General features: G+C 34.8%; 2 long non-coding RNA genes across 8 annotated transcripts in view; one reads left to right on the top strand and one right to left on the bottom strand.

Moving 5' to 3' along the window:
• Positions 1 to 21,326, top strand: part of LOC111091252 — a 98,908-nt gene that overhangs the window by 38,611 nt on the left and 38,971 nt on the right. For 3 of the 4 annotated variants that reach the window (XR_005374647.1, XR_005374650.1, XR_005374646.1), the window contains exons 4-5: positions 15,243 to 15,278; positions 17,263 to 17,344. This is a non-coding gene — a long non-coding RNA (uncharacterized LOC111091252). The remainder of the gene's footprint in view (positions 1 to 15,242; positions 15,279 to 17,262; positions 17,345 to 21,326) is intronic. The other variant, XR_005374648.1, reaches the window with a different exon arrangement.
• LOC102151551 overlaps positions 1 to 21,326 on the bottom strand; it is a 71,352-nt gene that overhangs the window by 40,334 nt on the left and 9,692 nt on the right. For 2 of the 4 annotated variants that reach the window (XR_005374642.1, XR_005374641.1), the window contains exons 2-4: positions 6,931 to 7,017; positions 6,048 to 6,144; positions 3,630 to 3,695 (exon numbers count right to left, since the gene is read on the bottom strand). This is a non-coding gene — a long non-coding RNA (uncharacterized LOC102151551). The remainder of the gene's footprint in view (positions 1 to 3,629; positions 3,696 to 6,047; positions 6,145 to 6,930; positions 7,018 to 21,326) is intronic. The other 2 variants (XR_005374644.1, XR_005374643.1) reach the window with 1 other exon arrangement.

Genomic DNA, 21,326 nt, shown 5'->3' with positions numbered 1-21,326 from the left:
AAAAAAATGTTTTTGAAACAGAGAATTAATTAGATACTGACAAAATTAGGAAGGCAAGTAGAATAGGCTGTAGGTGAGGTTTTCAGGAATATCTCCTCAAACAAGACCAAAGAACTGGCCTACCAAGGGTACCACTACCTCTGTTACAAATAGGAATAGGGGAGAAGTAAAAGCCATAGTAATTCCAAGATGGCACCACTTCACATTTGACACATGGCGAAACAAACAAAGGAAAACAAAGCAAAGCCAAACTAAGCTAAGCAAGCCTTTGTTCTATCTTGATCTATCTAGCTCTAATCCCTTCCACTAGTCTACATATGTGACAGTCTCCAGATTTTGTCTGTGTCTTTGTTACTATAATTGTCTTTAATTCCCCTCATGAGGGTGTTCATGTGAGTCATGCTGTTTTACAATTGTGGTGGGTAGAACTGAATATAGGGACATCTGAAGCAGCAAGTTGGAGAACTAATACTTTTCGTATACCATACATAGATTCTTCAATTTTTCGCCAAATTTTGAATTTGTTAAAGAATCCATCAGAACAAGCTGTGTAGGGAAACACAAGAGATTGAGACAGATGAAAATAAAGGTAATGCTTTGCTCTTTCTGAAATTTCTCTAATGATTTTGGTCTACTTTGATAGCATTAATTAGTTACATTTTTATAGCACTCCACTTAGTAAGAGGTATTATACAAATTTTAATTAGGAGTAAATAAAGGATCAACAACAGTAAGTGGATTCCCAGAGATTGCATACTCAGTGACAAAACTGGGAATTAAACTGAGAATTTTCCTCATATCCATTCCACTTCTGCCAAAGAAGAAAGAGTCCATTTTCTCATATTATAAAACCTGAAGCTCATGACACTTCTGTATGTATCAGTGGTATACTTAATGGATTTGACAACCGGAACAGATCATTTTTAATATTCCTTCTTCCTATGAAAGGATAATAACCTTAAGTGAAACAAATAGTAATAATGACCAGAAAAAGTGAAATATTTTTTGATTGAACTTGCACAATGATGAACCACAAAAAAAGAAAAAGTAGAAAAGAAAAAGAAAAAAAAGAGATGTTAGCATGTTTTTTTCAAAAGGGGAAACCTTACATTTCGTATTACCTTGCACTTATAAATAGTATCATAATTTTAGTTTTTGAGATATAATTTCTGCAAATTTGTCAATGACTTTATAAAAATTGATCTTTGCATATTTATGTTCAATAAATGATATTGCCAGATTTGTCACTCTTTCTTCACTTTGGTTAATCAATGTACACCTTGTAATCAATTTTTACTTTGTTTTTTTTTTGTTTTTTGTTTTTTTAAATACTTTATTTATTTATTATTTATGATAGACATAGAGAGAGAGAGAGAGGCAGAGACACAGGAAGAGGGAGAAGCAGACTCCATGCCAGGAGCCTGACGCGGGACTCGATCCCGGGACTCCAGGATCATGCCCTGGGCCAAAGGCAGGCGCTAAACCACTGAGCCACCCAGGGATCCCTCAATTTTTACTTTGAAAGGTGTTTTTCACACAAAGCACAGATACATTGATTGATTTTCAACAAAAATAAAACTTCACATGTCCCATAGAATGAGAGAATAAAACCAATGCAGGTTCTGTTTCTTTTTTCTCTCTTTCTCCCTCCAATCACTGTACTTTTGCTTTTTTATTTAAAAACCTGCTGTTTAAATGCAGTAATGTATCATTTCACAGGACTATTTGACAAAGCAAACAAACAAAACTGTGCCTAATGCAAGCTCAAGCCATTCCAAAACATTATTTTTGAAACAAATGAAAGTGCATGATCCACATACATCTGGGAATAATTATATAACTGGGGAGTTCTCCAGTTCTCTTAATGTCCATTTTCCTCTTATTCCTTATTGTGAACTTGTTCACCCAAAACATGGCATTTTCTAGTCTCTCTTCCTGCTGACATATTCATGCAACTAAGTTTTGTTCAAGATGTAAGCAAAAGTATATGCAATGCAGTACTTCTAGAAGATTCTTTAAAATGTAAATGAAACACACTTATTTTTTTTCCTTCTTCATCCTGGAGGTGATAGTCTAATGGATATGTAGTGGCATGTCATTTTAGATTTAATTTGCGTTTCCCCAGTGACTAATGATGTAGCATCTTTTCATGCACTTATTGACTATTAATATCTCTCCCCTTTTCTCCATCTGTCCCTCTGACTCTGTCTCTGGATCTGTCTGTCTTTGATGAAGTTCCTTTTTAAAATCTTTGCCTTTTTAAAAAATGTTTTTGTTTGTTTGTTTTTTAGTTACAAGTATTTTACACTTTTTTGATATAATCCTCTAGCTGATACATGTGTTATGAATGTTTTCTTCCAATTTGTGGCTTGTCCTGTTGTTTCCTAAATGCTGTTTTTTTCAAGGCAACATTTAAAATTTTGATGGTTTAATTTCTCATTTTTAATGTTTTCTGGATTTTAAAATGTGTTCTATAAAAATGAAAATTGCAAACTCTATAAAGTTGCAAATACTTTGTCTATTTTATTATAGAAGTTTTAGTCCTAAGTTTTACCTATAGGTCTATGATCCATTTTGTTAATTTTTACATGGTATGAGGCAAAGGTCTACATTCATTTTTAAATATATGTATATTCAGCTAATCTAGCACAATTTGCTAGAAAGTCTTTACTTTTTATATTGAGTTACTTTGGCACATTTGTTAAAAATCAGTTGATATAAACATTTGGGTCTATTTCTGGAGTTCTTATTATTTTCTATTAATCTATATCTACAGTCTATTATTAAATTGTTTTGGTATTATGTAAAGTCATCTGGTTTTATTTTTTATTTTCTATTTTTAAATAAATTTGGTTCTACTAGGACCTGTGCATGTTTTGATGTAAGTTTCTCAATTTCTTAAAAAACAAAACGTTACTGAATTTTTGACCGGGATTCCACTGAACCAACCCATGAATCGATGTTAGGAAAATATCTATATTAATATTAATTCTACCAATCTGTGAAGTTGATAAAGGTATTTAAAATTTTTTCTCATTACTGTTCTGTGTTTTCAGTAAAGCAATTTTGGACAGCTTTCTGTTAGATTTACTCCTATATATTTTATGATAATTATATCATCTGGAAGTAGGAAGAGTTTTTGCTATTGTTAAAACTGTCACTGTTTTCTTGCTGCCCACTTTCAGGATGGCTGCCTTCTGCTCCATTTTCTAGAAAACATAAAATAATTTGTTCTATGTCTCTTCAGGTGGACTTGCCACTCTATAATTCAGTTCACTCATTTGTCTTATGACTTTAGCTCTCTGATAGTCTAAGAAAGGGTTATGATTTTATAAATTATCTGACTTCCTCATTATTAGAATAGAATAACATTCTTTGTGGTTTCTGTATCCAAAGCAAACAGAATAGTTCATAGATTTTAGTATATTTTCATTATTTTCAGATCAAAATGCATTCTAATTTTCATTGTGATTTTTTTCATTGATTTATGAGATTTTTAGAAGCATATCACTTAATTTATCATTAGATTAATTTATATTTATTATTTTATTATTGATTTCAGTTGAATTCTATTGTATTAGAAAACATGTTTGTATGTTTTAAGTTAATTAAAATTTATTTGGGCTTACTTTGTAGAATATTGCTTATCTGCACCTGGCTAGGATTTGCATCCTCATGCTGTTGGCCATAGTGTCCTAAAATATAAATTAAAATAATTTAGTTAGTAGTTTTGTGTACATCTTCTATATCCTTATTAATATTTCAAATATTTATGTTATCAATTTGTCTATTTGTCTACTAATTCTATATGCTTTTGTTTCTTTTGAGACTATGCTATTAAATACATAAACATTTGGGATTGCTGTAGCTTGCTGATAAATTCACCCTCATGTAATATTGAAATATACTCTTTATCTGTGACAGTATTTCTTGTTTTGAAGTCTATTTTGTTCCACATTAATATAGCTCTATAATTAATTTCTTTTGATTAGTGTTTATGAGGCATGTCTTTCTCATCTGCTTGCTACCTGAAGGTACAGTCATTGTTCTACTAGAGAAATAGAACCAGTAGGCTAGGTAGATAGCAGTCACAAGAAATATCTGCAATTTATCAGTTTAGTATCAAATTTCTGGTATTTTATTGGACTGATGTCCTGTCCATGTCTTTATCCATCTATTGAAATATTTCTGAAGGGCCAATAGAATAGCTGGTAGTCAGTTGCAATTTGGGAAGATATCAATACAAATGGAAACTCTCTGTCAATAGAGTATTTCCTAACATTTGGCATTATACAAAGATCCATTGGCACAGGCTCATGCATCTTAAGTTGTACCTAAGGTTAGCCACTTTGCTGAGCTGAGGATGTTACTCTGTTTCCCACTTTTTCTGTAAACTCTTTCCTTTCTTTATGGGGAGCCTCAAGCTCACTGTTAGGAACAGACCAGTAGACCCACAGTAGCCAGGTGTTATTATTCATTTCTTACAGATTGTGTCAACCAAGTGAGCTGGAAAAAAAAAAAAAAACTACAACAACCAAGAACTCTAATGTTAATTAAAGTAATACATGCATACACATTTGTCTGGAGTAGACATAGTTAAATTAGTCAGGGTATAATTTGTCCATAGGCACTCGTTTTGATCTGAAATTGAAGACCTAGTCGTAGGTCTGGAATGAAAGGGAAAATAGGCAGTCCTTCTACAAATGAGTATAACATTACTTCGGCTTCAAAATTTAGGAGTAAGATATGTAGCCATTAATTTTGGTTCTAATAAGTGTATTTAATAAGCAGACTATAAGATCACATAATTACTATGTAGACTAAGACTATTTAATAACTACATTATACATAGTTATTATGGCATATAGTATGAAGTAGAGTTCCATTTTAGTTTTGAGAACTAGCTTTCCTCCCACACTAATAAATTAATGAACTGGTTCTTTAGTGATCCAACCATTGTTTCCTTTCTTTGAGTTTGGGAATTATAATAACTTACCTTTGATTATTCTTACTTGACGGTACTTTCCCAACCCACATTCACACTGTCCTATTTCTGTGTTTGTAAGACTGTAGACATCTTCAGCCTGATACTCCTTAGTAATTCCTTATAATATTTTTAGTGCTACATGTGTCTGGGGACTGCTGAGCCCTATGCATTACTCAGTTGCCCCTTTGATCTTGGGGGGCTTAGAAGATTTTGAACTGCATTTCCATCTTGCACTAAATTTGTTGGTTGTAAATCTGAATTCTGTTGTCACATTTAGCTGAGGAAAGCCAATCTTTTAACACTTAGCAATGGAAAGCATTTTGTGCAGTCTTTGTCTTTCTATTTCTAAGGTTAAGGTGGTGTGTGGGGAGAGAGATTACATTCAAACTAAAGCAAACTTCTCTTAATTGTTTTAATTTAAAAATACTTTTTCCATTCCTGCTCTGCAGATAAACATGGTTTCTGCTATTATAGAGCTTGTATTTTAGTACAGGCAAGAATAAATAAAAAATAACATTTTAGATAATTATAAAACATCTAAAGACCAAAATAAAAGTGATTATATTAGCAAGTAGAACTAGCTACATAATTTGAGAGCCCAGTGAAACATGAAAATGTGGGGTCCCTTAATAAGGAAAATATATTGAAAATTTCAAGTTGACAATAACAGAACATGAAACCAGTCCTGAGAGAAAGGTTGTGAGGTTAGGGGGATGCAGAGAAGGTGGGAGGGGATGAGCAGCAGGGACTTTATAAAGGGTTTTTCATCTCTTTAGGTAAAATTTCAGAGTTAACATGAGAAAGAACAGTCACTTCTATATGCCTGGGGGACAGAACAGCCCGTGGGGCTAAAGTATATGGGCCAAGTGAGAGAGCCGTGTAAGATGGAGCCTGGGAAAATGGCAGGGTAGTTCAATAGAGCCTTTTATGTCATGGCAAAGAATTAGAAAATGATGAGTAAGCTCTAATAAAAGCTTTAAGAGTTGAAAATTGTCCCATATGTTTGTGAGTCTGTAATATGCATTGATTCTGTCTTAAACTTTGCAATTTCCTTCTTTACCTCTTCAACAGTCTTTCTTCTGTACTTCCTGGTAGTAGGGAAAAAAAAAGACTGTTTCTATTCTCCCTTTTTCTCTTCCTCTCTTCCTTCTGAAGTCCTATTGGTATGATATGCCAAAATCATAAGTAGTATAAGATATTACATATATACAAAACATATAATATATATAACGTATATATATAATATACATGCATTATAGATATATGCATATTCTAGACATAATATTTATGTACATGCATATAAAACATATTACATTTGGTATAATCTTGAATATAGTACAAATGAGGGAAAAGCAACTAGTAATCTTTCACTTGGAAAACTTGTTTTTTTTTCTACATTAGCAATCTAAAAACTTATTGATTTAAATTAAAAATAAACTATATTACTATTTTTGCTTTTAGGTTTTGTATACTTTCATAGGTATCAGTATAGATAAAATTTTTTTAAAAGATTTTTTATTTATTTATTCATGAGAGACAGAGAGAGAGAGAGAGAGAGAGGCAGAGACACAGGCAGAGGGAGGAGCAGGCTCCATGCAGGGAGCCCGACATGGGACTAGATCCCAGGTCTCCAGGATCACACCATAGGCAGAAGGTGGCGCTAAACTGCTGAGCCAACCGGGCTGCCCAAGTATAGATAAAATTTGATGCTAAATTAATTCTATCCTTTTCGTTAAAATGATTTAGAATTTATTGATTCATTCAGTATTCCTTTATTTACTGATTCATTCAATGTCTATTTATTAACCACCCTCAGTGGACCAGATACTTGCCAGACTATGGTTCCTGAAGATAAAACATTATGTAATAAAATTAATAAGAAAACTCAAACAGTATTTTAAAATGAGATATCATTGTTAACAAGACAAAAAGAATGAGCTTACACAATTATTAAAATCCAGGTTGATTGCAGAATTGATCATTCTGATGTCCCATGATAATGTGGGTGATAAAGGATTTCTTTTTTTGCCCTACAGGAGTTTAGATTACACATAATTAGAATATGTCTTTAATATGTTTCTATTTCATTATTTTTAGAGAGCATTGAAGAATAGGCAACATATCCATTTGGTTCATTGAAAATTACAATATTAAATACATTAATGCTTTAAAAATCTCTTATCTAGGGCTAGAATGAAGACACAATGTCACTTATACTTGTGTGCTTTTTACTACAGATAAATTTGGTGAAGCCAGTAACTCACCTGTGTCCCTATGGATTGTGGGCCTTTTCTTGCCAGTGGAGAATGAAAATCTTCAAGTGTCATCACTAGCTGTTGTTTTTGCTTTATGTTTAACTGACATGGTTATTGGCACCTCAAAAGAGTAGCACTATTTTCTCTATTTTTGTGTGTTCCTCCCTGGCACTAGTGGGGAGGTGTAGTAGCTTTTCTCATTGCTTGGTGTTGACTGGTGAAGAATCATCATGCCAGATTTTGAACATCCAAACTCAGTGATAACATTTGAAGACTAAATACCTTTTTTGATGCTACTTCTTTTAAGACTATTTTATAAATAGTAATATTGCTTATGTAATAGCAGTCCCTTTTTATACTTATGCAATGGGCAATTTTTGGAATAAACTCTTATTTTGTTACTTTACCCTGCAAATGAAATCCAAATATATGCATATATTCAAATGTGGCCTATGCTATTATTACATTGGGTGTCCAGGAAAATTATAAGGCCAGACCCCATTTCTCATTTGTTTCCAAAAATAAAAAATTTTTATGTAAGAGGAAAAAAACACTAATAAAAGATTTATGGTATTTAATGTATTTTTATATGGTAGGTATTTAGAATATTAGAATAAATGGCCACCTAATATAAGTAATTCAGCATGAAGGGAAGTTTATTATCTCCCAAGCTATCCATCAATCAACTTCTGGTAATAACTGCATGCCCCTATTAGCACGTGTAATAGTGCCTAGGCAAAAATAACAGTTTAGATAAAACATACAAACCTATGGAAATTTGGAGATAAGTACTTATTTTCCTGCTGCTATATCACTAATATAATCTTAATTTCTGTATATGTAAATTCTGTATAAATTGGTGCATGGGGTAAAAAAAAATATGATTGTTGCCCTTGCTAGAAGGATTAGCAAGGTACTGTATCCTATGTACATCTTTGGGGAGGCAGTATGTAGTAGAGGCCCACACAAAGTGCTCAGATATGTAAAGTTTATAGTCTAGGCTTCCTAACATCATGAAGTTAGTAAATCACCCAACTTCTCTAAGGTTCAGTTTCTTTGCCTACAAAATAAAGATTAATATAAAAAGATGCTTGTTGTGATAATAACTTATCAAAATGATAGGCCCAGCTCTATGGTCTCCTCTTGTGAATACATGTTTTATTAGTCAAGAGGCTATATAATAACATATTTTTATTAAATGGTTAGATGGTTATATCTGCAAGAGCCCCACCACTATCATTCTAGGACTTCCCTCTTTGCCCAATTAATTTCCATCTTGCATCTTTGTTATATATTCTTAACTTGAAAAATGCAAATGATTTTATATTTACACACAAATCTGAATAACTTTGAATATAGATCACACATCAGTGCTGGAAACCAGGTGTTTTGTTGTAATTTTTAATGGACATTTGCCAGAAAAACAAAAAAAAAAAAAAAAAAATGGACATTTGCCAGGATTAATTTAAGAGCAAGATTATAAGCTACATACGGATAGTAGCTGTGTTTTACTGATTTGTCTATCCCCTGCACCATGCATGAGGTTAAGCACATAGAAGGTGCCTATTATATGTTTGGTCTGAAATAGGAACCATAAACAACTCTAAGGGTAAAATATATCCATGGTAAGTATAAAGTCAATGCTGATTGTAGTCATCTCTAAGAATGGAGATGCATCTTCTTACTCTCCATAATACCTTCTGCAATGCACTCCAGCGGGGTAAGGGACCGGGAAGGGGAAGAGTTCATATAATAGTAAACATTATTGTCTGAGTAAATTTGAGACTTGAAAACAGTTTCACAGTTTCATTGACTAATAAAATCATCTTTCAGTTGGAACCTACTTTTCCCTTTTCTATTTTAATATCCAATTTTCACATGAAGTGAGAAAGTCTATTTTAAAATCATTTCAAATTTTCCTAACACAGTCTGGAAGCTATTTTGGAGATGTGGCATTCCCAGAAGAATAAAGTAGATTGAGTAAATGCTAAATAAGTGTATTTAAAAAAATAGATTAAAGGCACTCAGGTGTCACCACCATTTTGAAATGATCATCACTTAGAATTATCACTTACTTGTTTTACAAGTCAGGTTAATAAATGTGTAAAATATGAATCACTAATAAGACTCTTTTTTGGCGTCACTTAAAAGAGAGTTGATGGCGCATGGAAATGCAGAGTCTGCTAACTAGCATGTATTTTCTTAGGACTTTTAATGGCAAATACATCGAAAGGAGTTAGATGCTATTTATTAGGTTCAAAGAAATGGTTATTTTTTAGTGGTCTCTCAGGTCTGTTAAAGAATAAGACCAGCTTCCTGGAAACACCATGTAAAACCTAAGCTAAGAAATGGATCCCAGGAGACTTGAGATTTTCTGAACTCTGTATGTCCTTTAGCAGGGGTTCCTCACTCTTACTGCACATCGGAGTTACCTGGGAAGCTATACAAAAGTGTTAACATCTGGGTGCATCTAGAAAAATCAAATCAGAATCTTTCAGGGTAGAGAATAGGTATCAGTATTTTTTTTAAAAAGATTTTATTTATTTATTCATGGGAGACAGAGGCAGAGACACAGGCAGAGGGAGAAGCAGGCTCCATGCAGTGAGCCCAATGCGGACTCGATCCTGGGATCCCGGTATCACACCCTGAGCCAAAGGCAGACGTTCAACCACTGAGCCACCCAGGCAGCCTGATATCAGTATTTTTTAAAGCTGCCCAGGGTAATGTGTTGCCAATGTTGAGAATCATTGACTTAGCTAGAACAGAGAGGACAAGTTCATGGCACCCGGCTTATAATTTTCCCTACCCCCTGATAGAAGACATTGTCAGTATATTCAAACACACATTCCTACAGAAATCAGTTTCAGACCCAGAAAAATTTTAATGGTTTTCTCCAGATAACCACTATGAACAAGTCAGTATAGGCATTCCATTAAAAATTGGTTCACTGTTTCTGAGAAAGATTTGTGCTAATGGACCCAATGGTCCACTGAAGATAATAAATATTTGGGGATTGATAAGATTGACCTAAATATCCCACTAGCAGATACACTTTTACCCAATTTGTTATGGACTTAGGTTGGGCTGGCATTTTTGAGCATAAGAGAAGGCAGGCCGCTTGTGCCTTCAAAAATCCACAGGTCAACTCCTAGAGTAATTTATGACTTCACAGTTTATTTTAATCTCTGATCCAAACTGGAATTCTGTGCTTTATTTCTATTTTATATAGTGAAAACATGTAAAATAATTAAAACTGCATTGTTATTAAACAGGTAGCCTTTATAGTTAATGGTAAAGTGTGAAAAAGTATAGTTCACCAAAATAAAAAAAATGGGTTAAATAGAGGCATTTCTTCCACACTACATAACTAATTTCTTTTTTTTAAGACTTATTTATTTATTCATGAGAAACACACACACACACACACAGAGAGAGAGAGAGAGAGAGAGGCAGGCAGAGACACAGGCAGAGGGAGAAGCAGGCTCCATGGAAGTAGCCTGATGTGGGACTCGATTCCAGGTCTCCAGGATCACACCCTGGGCTGCAGGTGGCACTAAACCGCTGCGCCACCAGGGCTGCCCCATAACTAATTTCTACATAAGGCTTACCAAGTTAACTGAGTGCATATTGGTCGACATTCAGAGCCCTGTTTCTAATGCCAAAGGATGAACATAGCTTTAAAAGCATGGGGGGAGAAAAAAAGAACAACACAGGTTTGAACACTGTGTGGGTCCACTTACATGTGGATTTTTTCCCATATCGGACAGTACCATACATATATTTTCTCTTCCTTGTGATTTTCTTAGTATTTTCTTCTCTCCAGTTTACTTCATTTTTAGAATACCATATGTAATACACACAACATACAAATATAAATAAATAGATAGATAGATGATAGATAGATAGATAGATAGATAGATAGATAGATAATAAAAGCATGAACGTTAAAGAAGCAATGTCCTTCAGGATTTAGCCACTGAAGAGTCATCTCCTTGTGTTTAGAAACTTTTGCCCTGGGATTCCTGGGTGGCTCAGCAGTTAAGTGTCTGCCTTTGGCTCAGGGTGTGATCTTAGAGTCCTAGGATTGAGTCCCACATCAGGTTCCCTGCAAGGAGCCTGCTTTTCTCTCTGCCTCTCTCTCTCTCTGTGTCTCTCATGAATAAATAAACAAAATCTTAAACAAAACAAAACAAAACAAAACAAAAAAACACTTTTGCCCTCTACTTTAACAGTTACACTGTTTCCCATTCTCAAAATAATAAATACAATTCCTAATTACCTCTCCTGTGGAATTACATTCTGCATTTCCTTCATAATTTCTATCTCAGCTGTGCTGTAGTCTCCTTAATTAATTAAAAATGCAGAATTAGTTTGCAAATATCTCATTAACTCTTGAATAAGGAGTTCACCAGTGTCCTCTTGATTGGCAGCCTTTATTAGACAATGCTGTCCAAACTCTCTTACTTTTCCTTTTCTGTAAAGAGGGGCTTTGGGGAAACCCACAAGTCTTTGATATAGAAGCACTATTTAGCTCCAGCAAGGAATTTAATCTGCTTTATATGCCCAGCAACATTCTTGAAATATTCTTCAGCACAAATCTAGACTCCGGATCCACCTCTTTGAGACATGGCGAATCTATATAACATTACATAATTCACTTTAAAATGACAGATCCATGGGGTGCCTGGGTGGTACAGTTCGTTAAGCATCCAACTCTTGGTTTTGACTCAGGTCATGATCTCAGAGTCCTGAGATCAAGCCCTGAGTTGGGCTCTGCATTTAGCATGGAGTCTGCTTGTCTCTCTCTCTCCCTTATGCCCCTCTTCCAGATTGTTCACTCTCTATCTCAAATAAATAAATGGAAAATCTTTAAAAAAGAGATAAATCCAAAGGAAGCAACTATATCATGTTTAAATGTTCAACGGAGTTCCACTGAAGGGGACTTTGAATTTATTGTAGCACTCCTGATCTGAAATCACAAAAAGGGAATGATTTTATTTTTTTAAAGGATTTTATTTATATATTCATGACACATACAGAGAGCAAGGCAGAGACACAGGCAGAGCAAGAAGCAGGCTCCTCACAGGGAGCCTAATGCAGGACTCGATCCTGGATCCTGGAATCAGGCCCTGAGCCAAAGGCAGACGCTCAACTGCTGAGCCACCCAGGGGTCCAGGGAATGATTTTATTGCAGGTTATCCTTGGGCATCCCTTACCTCCTATGCCAAGTGAGGCACCTCAAAGAAGGAAAGGAGTCTGGCCCTCACTTCCCTGACAGCAGCTATGTCACCCCAAGTCAGTTACCTGGTAGTCTCCCTCAGAGTGCCACCTGTTGGATTCCAAGAATACTGTTCTACTTGCTTCTATGTAGAAAGAAGTAGTGAGGTAATTTGATGTGATGAAAAAAGTACTAGACACTGTTTGCCAGTGTGAGAATGTCATGGTGAAATCATTCTCATGGAAAGAAGTTCTCTGTAGGTTGCCAAAAAAGACATCCAATGATCTCAAAAGTTTGTTAAATATCTGAAGGGCTCTGCTTCTAGTTGCACACAATCTGGAAATTTGTGGCCAAATCTCATCTAAATATCATGATTGTATGGGCCCTGCTCTTTCCTTGCTTGTTTCCACTAACCTGGTGTTTCCAACTTTGGTCAAGTACATACAAACACCATAATTATCATCATTTTTGCATACCACCTGAACTATATTACAAAGGCAGTATTTTTCTTTAAGCTGGTTCCATTTTTTTTAGTTAAGTTATATCAACTTATTTTAAAAGGAAGTTGCAGTAATATGTACTGAATATTGTTATATATTTTTCTAATCTATAATTAAAATGAATTATTAAATTAAAAAATGTTTCCCTGCATTCCACATAAAATAATTGGTGAATCACTGGGGATACAAAGTTATCACTCTTTGGAAATTACTCAGATAAAGCAAATTGCTTTTTATTTCTCCTCTATTTCTTTTTTTCTAATTGTTTTTATATATTTAAACAAACTACTTAGAGGAGGTCAGTCTTTGTTCATATAGGTAAAATAAAGCAGAATAGGAGAAGCACATGCCACAGCTATTCGATCACACCAATGAGAAAACAAATACATTGAGCACGTAATGTGTATTCAGCACTAATGATCCTCTTTTAATAGAACTCCTTGTCAAGATCCTCAATAAAGACAATTTACACATTTGAATGAGAAACCTAAGTGGTATTTTCATCAGTGCCATTGTGCTTCACATTTTTTTCTGTCCTTTCTGACTGTAATATGTCCAGGTAGAAGGAAATCTGCACTTAACCTGTAAGAAAAGTAAGTATCACATTCTTTCCTGGGAGGTCTAAATTATCACTTTTTCTTCTCGTTATTTTACTGTATGGAGGTGGACATCATGCCCCAGATAAAACTAAAGAGAGAATATAGCATATGATGCACTGACATCTTACACACAGACACACATTCTGGTTAGATGAAATTCCATGAATTAGGGCAGCATCCCACCCTGAATATCCTTAAGTTGTTTGCTAAGTAATTACTTTTGAGGACAAATCTGTCTCAATGAAGAAAAAAGCCCCACACAGTTACTCTCTTCATTTTTTAAAATGACTTTATTTATTTATTAGAAAGAAAGAGAGAGAGAGAAAGGGGAGGAGCAGAGGGAAAGGGACTAGCAGATTCCACTCTCAGTGTAGAATCCAACATAGGGCTCTATCTCATGACCCTGAGATCATAACCTAAGTCAAAATCAAGAATTGGGTGTTCAACTGACTGAGCCACGCAGGCACCCCTGATCACTTTCTTCATGAAGGTCAGCACCTTATAAATGTTAAAAAGTCCTGATATTTTAGAGCATTTAGAAAATCTCTTTAATTCACCTCCCCATTTGAATATTTGTGTGAGAAATGTAAATGACAAAAAAAAGAAATGTAAATGACATCATCAGTATTATTGTGTTCCATATTAAGAAAACCTGATATGTAAAATTTAGAACTTATAAGTTCTTATATTGTAATGATTGCATGGCCAAGAAACTTGCTTCTTTAAGATCCAATCTGTAAATCTGTTTATAGCAAGTCTGTCCTATACTTTGTTCATATGATTTGAGTAACAAAAAATTTGTTATTGTATAGCTTCTCAGGAAAATATAAATTGCATAATATGTTGTGTTCAGATTATTTTTATTTTAAGATTGGCAGGGGAATGAATTAAACAAATGATTTACTAGTGTTTTCTATAAATATAGATGGCTTATCACTATTTTTATTTTGTCTTTTCATTGTGTTTCATTTTTGTTTTTTAAATTTTTTTCACTATTTTTATTTTGATTGAATTTTGATTGTCTAGTTGCTTTTTCAGATACAGGTATTGGAAGTTGTAATCAATAACTTCCTGTGCTTTGAGTGTAAATATCCTAAATGTTGAGGAAATAATGTATTTCTTTTTGAAATAAGAATTTTGACTCTGATTTTCCTGTAGGCTTCTTAGCTGTTTGTGACCAACAGGTTTTAGAGTGCATTTGTAAAAAAGATGACATTACACATTACCTGACTTCAATATTTAGAGATTTTATTTTTTATCTAAGTATTCCTGTTTTTTTAATACTTTATTATTTAGTAATTTCCAATTTTCCTCTCTAATAAGACCTGATGATTATCTCTCACAGAAGGCAGAGACTCTCTCAAATGCATGTATATATGTGGGTAAGAGAATGCATGGAGGGTAGAATATGGTCATCAGTAATTCAAATTTATTTCCTAAAGGAACCTGGTAGTATGCTATAGAGTCCAAGGAATCTGCCAAGGCCATTTAGGAAAATTCACTGCTCCAGCTTAAGACAAGCTGGACACAGTGCCTGTCCTATGCAATTTATCTGATCATTTGAGTATTTTTCTCTCTCCACTATTGGGCTGAACAACTGGAAGAGATTGATCAGTATTATGATGAAATTACAACCTGTGCTGGCCACTTATCCTGCTACCATTTTGCTATGTTGTTTTTAAGGGTCAGCAACCAGGAAGCAGTTGGAGAAAATACAAGGTATAAGTCTCTATTCCTATATTGGTGACACATGTGAAATTAGTCTGCTATATCTTGGTTATGTCTCTCCATAAAAATAAGATGTTATTCCTATAATCGTTCCAAAAATCCTCTATTGGAATGCTCAGATTGAATATGATTTGACATTAGTCAATTAAACAAATGATTTACTATTCAACCACATGGCAAAGGTTTAGATACAAGATTATGGAGCATTTTAAACTTAGGATCAGTGAGAAACTACTGACAGGTTTCTAAATATAGCCCTTCCATATCTGGTAAGCTATTGGTCTCAAACTTCTTATGCATTCATATCATTAGTTTTAAACTCCCAGAACTATGTTGTTATAAATGAAATTCTTCTGTTTGACATGAAAACTGACTTGCAACCACTAGATAAATGGAAAGCATCTTATTACCATGACAGTTTCCCACCATCTTATTGGAATCAAGTAGTTTTCTTCAGATATTATATCTGCTCTCATCACAGGTTGGTGAAGTAAAATTGTCTTCACCACGATTACTATACCAATATTTTGTTTTATCTATGGCCTTTTCTTTATTGGTTGGTAAATTTCATATTCATAGTTGTCTCTTTTAACTCTATATTTTTCTTGTACTAGTGTCATGGCTAACATAGAAATTTAACAGATGAGAGATGCTTTCTCTATGTTTTTCTTTCCTAAATATTATAAATGAGAAACAACAGATTACCCTAGATTGGGGATTCTAGAGATTCTAGAGTTCCCATCTCTAGCTCCAAAATAGAACTACCTAGAAAGCTTTTGTAAGACTCTGATGTTTGGGCCTCACTTCCAGAGATTCTGATTAAACGGCAATCTTTCAAACATTCCCAGGTAATTCTAAAAACATCAAAGTGAAGAGCCACTGGCCTTGATTAATTCTGTTAAAGGTGTAACCAAATCACTTAATACTGTCTTCTGTACTTCGATGTACACAAACTGCAATGAAATGTTTGCCAGCGCATGTGGTACTTCTATCTTTTTGAGCAATTCATAACCCGATTGTCGCAATTTCTGTCAGGATGAAACTCTCCATCTGTAAAGAAGGTGCTTAGGAACAAAAATGTCAGCAACTGAAAGTGTCAAAGTGCAGCTTTTGTTCTTGGCTGGGACAGAGGCCATTAAGGTTCTTCTTCAAGTCAAGTGCTGGAAGTCTACAGGAAGAGCCACCCACCTTTTTTTCCCATCTGTCCAAGTTCCCCAAATAATTACACTCTAGAGTTTTCAACCCAGAATCTGTTGCTTATCTTTAATCAGACTTTCACTTCTTAATCAACCAAAGAGTAAATGCCTTCAGAGAATGGGGGAAAGGAGCATCATGGGCAATGATCTCCAGGCCATGATCATCACATTCTAGTTTGATGGCCCTAAACAGGCTACTTAAGTCCTCTGAGCCTCAGTTTGTTAATATACAAGCATGACAGTACTTACTCCAGAAAGTCATTATAGGATTAAATGTAACTGGCATGCATGCAAGCACTTAAACCAGCCCCAGGCACAAATCCCTGCTATTTTTTAAGTAACAAATGATGGATAGCTACAAAAAGAAAGAACTATGATAATCTACTGTGGGGTAAATCAGTCTAATTTCACAAATGAAGTGAGGATGTAGACTGAGAGTGTGGCTGATGAAGCCAGAGGCTGAAGGAATTGCATATGCAAAGGCTGTGATTTAGAGCAGAGAGGAGAGCATGATAGGTGACATATATTGAGTGCTTATTGGTGAAGCACTTAATGGTGATAATAACAGCTATTGACTTAAATGCTTATTCTATGCTGAGCACTTGACAAGTGTCATCTCGTTATCCCAAAAACAATGCTCCCATTTTAGAGAGGAGTAATATTAGATGTTGAGACACTAAGTAACAGCTGGGGAGGAAAGAGTTGTGATTTGCCCTGAGATCTAATGGGTAAGAAAGCCTGAATTCTAATATTACTCTGCTATGATGCTTCTACTTTAGGTCTCACAGGGCCCTGAGCAACTGAGGACCAAAAGAAGACATCCAACACTGGGGGTCTGGCCATAGACATGGAGCTCTGAAGGTATCAAAATAAATTAATCTTTATTTTTTTCAGATCTGACCTAACAGGATTTCCCTTGCCTAGAATTCAGTTATAGAATCCTAGTCCTTGATCTGTGTAGGATGTTATTGTAACAAAACACATGCACATGAGAGATTCATTTCATTCCAATCATGCTGATGTTTTGGGTCTAGTTCTTGGAGTTAATGATACACATGTATAGCCAGTGGTGTCCAGAAAAACAGAGAGAGGGAAGGAGATAGATAGATCAATAGATCGATCAATCCTGATGGTCATGTTAGTGTGTGCAAATGATGTGGGTTTTGGGGGGTGGGGGAGAGAAAGGGAAAGAAAGATTGAGAGAGAGAGAGAGAGAGAGATGATTTTAAAGAATTAATTCATAATTGTGGGACCTAACAAATTTGAAATCTATAATGTATACCAGCAGGCCTGGAAATTCAGATTAGAGTTGGTGTTGTAGTCTTGAGTCCAAATTCTGCAAGGCAGCAGCCTGAAAATTCAGGCAGTGTTTCTATGACTTAGTCATGATGAGAATTCCTTCTTCTTCAGGAAACCTTAGTCTTTGCTCTTAAGGCCTTCAACTGATTGAGTGAGGCCTACCCACACTATGGAAGGTAATCTACTTTACTCAGTCTACTGACTTAATTTTTCCTAAGGAGACATACAGATGGCCAAAAGACACATGAAAAGGTGCTCATTATCACTAATTATCAGGGAAGTACTGACCAAAACTACCATGAGATATGACTTCACACTGGCTAGTATCAAAAAGACAAGAAAAAAAACAAGTGTTAGCAAGGATGTGTGAAAAAGGGAACCCCCCTGCCCCTTTGGTAGAAGCATAAATTGGTCCAGCCACTATGGGAAATAGTATGGAGGCTTCTCAACACATTAAAAACAGAAATATCATACAACCTGGCAATACCACTTCTGGGTATTTATCTAAAGAAAACAAAAACATTAATTGAGAAAGACATATGCACCCTTATGTTTAATGAAATTATTATGATAATAGACAAGATATGGAGGATATATATGTGTGAGCTTAATATTTCATTTTTGATTTTTATATTCAAATAAGCATATGAAAATGGAATATTAGTCATAAAAAAAATGAAATGGGGCCACCTGGGTGGCTCAGTCAGTTAAGCATCTAATCTTGATTTTGGCTCAGGTCATGATCTTTGAGTTGTTAGATTAAGCCTCAGGGCTTAAGATTCACTCTCCTTCTCCTTCCATCCTTCATGTGCATGTGTTCTCTCTTAAAAACAAAAACAAAACAAAACAAAAAAGGAGATATTGCTATTTGCAACATCATGGATGGACCCAGAAAGTATTATACTAAGTGAAGTAAGTCAGACAAAGATAAATATCATGATTTCACTTATATTTGGGATGTAATAAACAAAACAAACAAGCAACAAATAAAAAACCAGAAATAGACTAAAAATATAGAGAACAATCTGGTTGTTGCTAGAGCACTGAGAAGTGGTGGGATGAGAGAAATAGGTAAAGAGATAAAAGGGTACAAATTTCCAGTTATAAAATAAATAAATCACAAAGATGGAAAGTAAAGAACAGCGAATTTAGCCAATAATATCATAATAAGTTTATATGGTGACAGATGGTAACTGCATTTATCATAGAAGCATTTCATAATGTATATAATTGTTGAATCACTATGTTGTACATCTAAAATTAATACATTTTATGTCAATTCTACCTCAATAACACATTAAAAATGTAAGAAGTTAATCACATGTTTTTTAAAAAAACCTTCAAGAAAGTGAGAAAACAAGCAACAGACTGGGAGAAAATATTTGCTAAAGACCTCTCTGATTATAGACTATTACACAAATTGCAGTCTTAAAACTCAATATGAAGAAAATGAACAACTTGATTTAAAAATGGGCAGAAGAGGGGAGCCTGGGTGATTCAGTTGGCTAAGCATCCAACTCTTGATCGCAGTTCAGGTCTTGATCTTGGGGTCATGAGTTAAAGCTCTGCATTAACTCAGGGCAGTTAATGGGCAGATTTGAACATACACCTCACCAAAGAAAACAAACAAATGGCAAATAAGCATATATAAGCATATGCTCCATATAATATGTCATTAGGGAATTAGAAATTAAAACAACAATGAGATATTACTATATACCTATTATATAGTTCAAAATTCAGAACACACTACCAAATGGTGGCAGAGATGTAGAGCAACGAAAACTTTCATTCATTGGTAGTGAGAACGTGAAGTCATATAGCCATTTTGGAAAACAGTTGGACAGTTTCTAACCAAACTAAACATACTCTTACCATATGATTGAGCAATCATGCTGCTTGGTATTAACATAAGTGAATTTAAAATTTTTGTCTACACAAAAACCTGCACATGCAATAGCTTTATTCATACTTCCCCAAACCTGAAAACAATCAAGATGTCCTTTAGTAGGTGAGTGGTTAAATAATCTGTAGTACATCCAGACAATGGAATATTATTCAGCACTAAAAAAAAATGAGCTATTAAGCCATGAAGAGACATGAAGGAAATTTAAATGCATATTACTAAGTGAAAGAAGCCAATCTGAAACTGCTACATACTGGATGAAGTTTTGTGGTTTCATGGAAAAGACAAAACTATGGAGACAGTAAAAAGATCAGTGGTTGCTAGGAATTAGGGGAAGAAGGGATGAATTCAAAACACCACTTAGGATTTTTAGGGCACTGAAACTATTCTGTAGGATACTGTAATGGTAGATACTTGTCATACATTTGTCAAAATCCATGGAATGTATAATACCAAGAATGGCCTTAGGGAAATAATAATGTATCTACATAGGTTAATAGATTTTAATGAATACAACACTCTTGAGTGGGGTATGATAGTGAAAGAGGCTGTGTGAGTAGGGGGTAGGGAGCATATGGGAAATATCTGTACTGTCCATTCAGTTTTGTTGTGAACCTAAGACTGCTCTAAACAATAAAGTTTGAAAAAAAAAAAAAGACACAACAAGTTGAATTCACTAAACACATAAACACAACAACAACAAAATGTTCACAGGGACATTAGACTAGTGTTTGACCAAACCATTGGGTCCCATGGCCTTACCAAGTTGACATATAAAATTAACCATCGCAGCACAGATATGTGATTGCCTGGATGTCAGAAGTTGCAATGAGTGGTGGCAGAGCTTGCCTCAGCTGCAGTGATAGTATGTGGGAGACTGAGAAATGGACTGGGAGGGAAGAAGAGGCAAGGGAAGGGCACAGGTTGGTGCTAACATCCTGGGACATAAGCCAGCTGTCTATTTTGGAATCTAGGTCTTCTTCAATTTCTGAAAGCTTGACATTGCCTGAGCATTTGATTCTAATAGTTTAATAAGTATTTGTTGAGTATGGTGTTTTGAGATGGATTCTTGTTCACATGGAGCACATGGTCTGGTGAGAGGCAAAGATAATTAACACAGAAGCAAACACATGAATGAAAAGATCAGTTATATACATGAAGGAATGTACAGGAGTGGAAGAGGATTATGACAGAGCATCCTGAATTGCTGTAGAGAGGGTATCAGGGAAGACCTCTCTGAAAAGGAAACATTTATAGGAGTCCTGAAGGTTGAGAAGGTCATGCACTGTGTGAAGAGACAAGAGAAAGAATTTCAAGGGAGGTAGGAAGTGAGAAAGGAATAAGAAAAGAAAGAGAACAAGATTCAGACCATAGAAGGGCTTTATAGGTCATGTTAAAGAGTTTAGATTTTAAACAAAATTGTAAAAAATGAATTTCAGCAAGAGTGGAAACGCTGAGAGAGGATAAAAGCAGAGGCTAGGGAGTAGAGATGATGTCCAGAGGAGTAAAGGCTGTGTGATATATTTTGGAACATTTATTTGATGACTTGAATATGTGGAATGACAGGAAGGGAGAAGCAAAGACTTATTATTTAATTATTTTTCCTAATTTGTGTCACTCTCTATGGGACTTTTGGAG

The sequence above is a fragment of the Canis lupus genome, chromosome 20 (assembly GCF_011100685.1).
Source record: "Canis lupus familiaris isolate Mischka breed German Shepherd chromosome 20, alternate assembly UU_Cfam_GSD_1.0, whole genome shotgun sequence".
NCBI lineage: Eukaryota > Metazoa > Chordata > Mammalia > Carnivora > Canidae > Canis > Canis lupus.
Note: the sequence above shows the minus strand (reverse complement) of the source record. Positions and strands in the feature narration are given on the sequence as shown.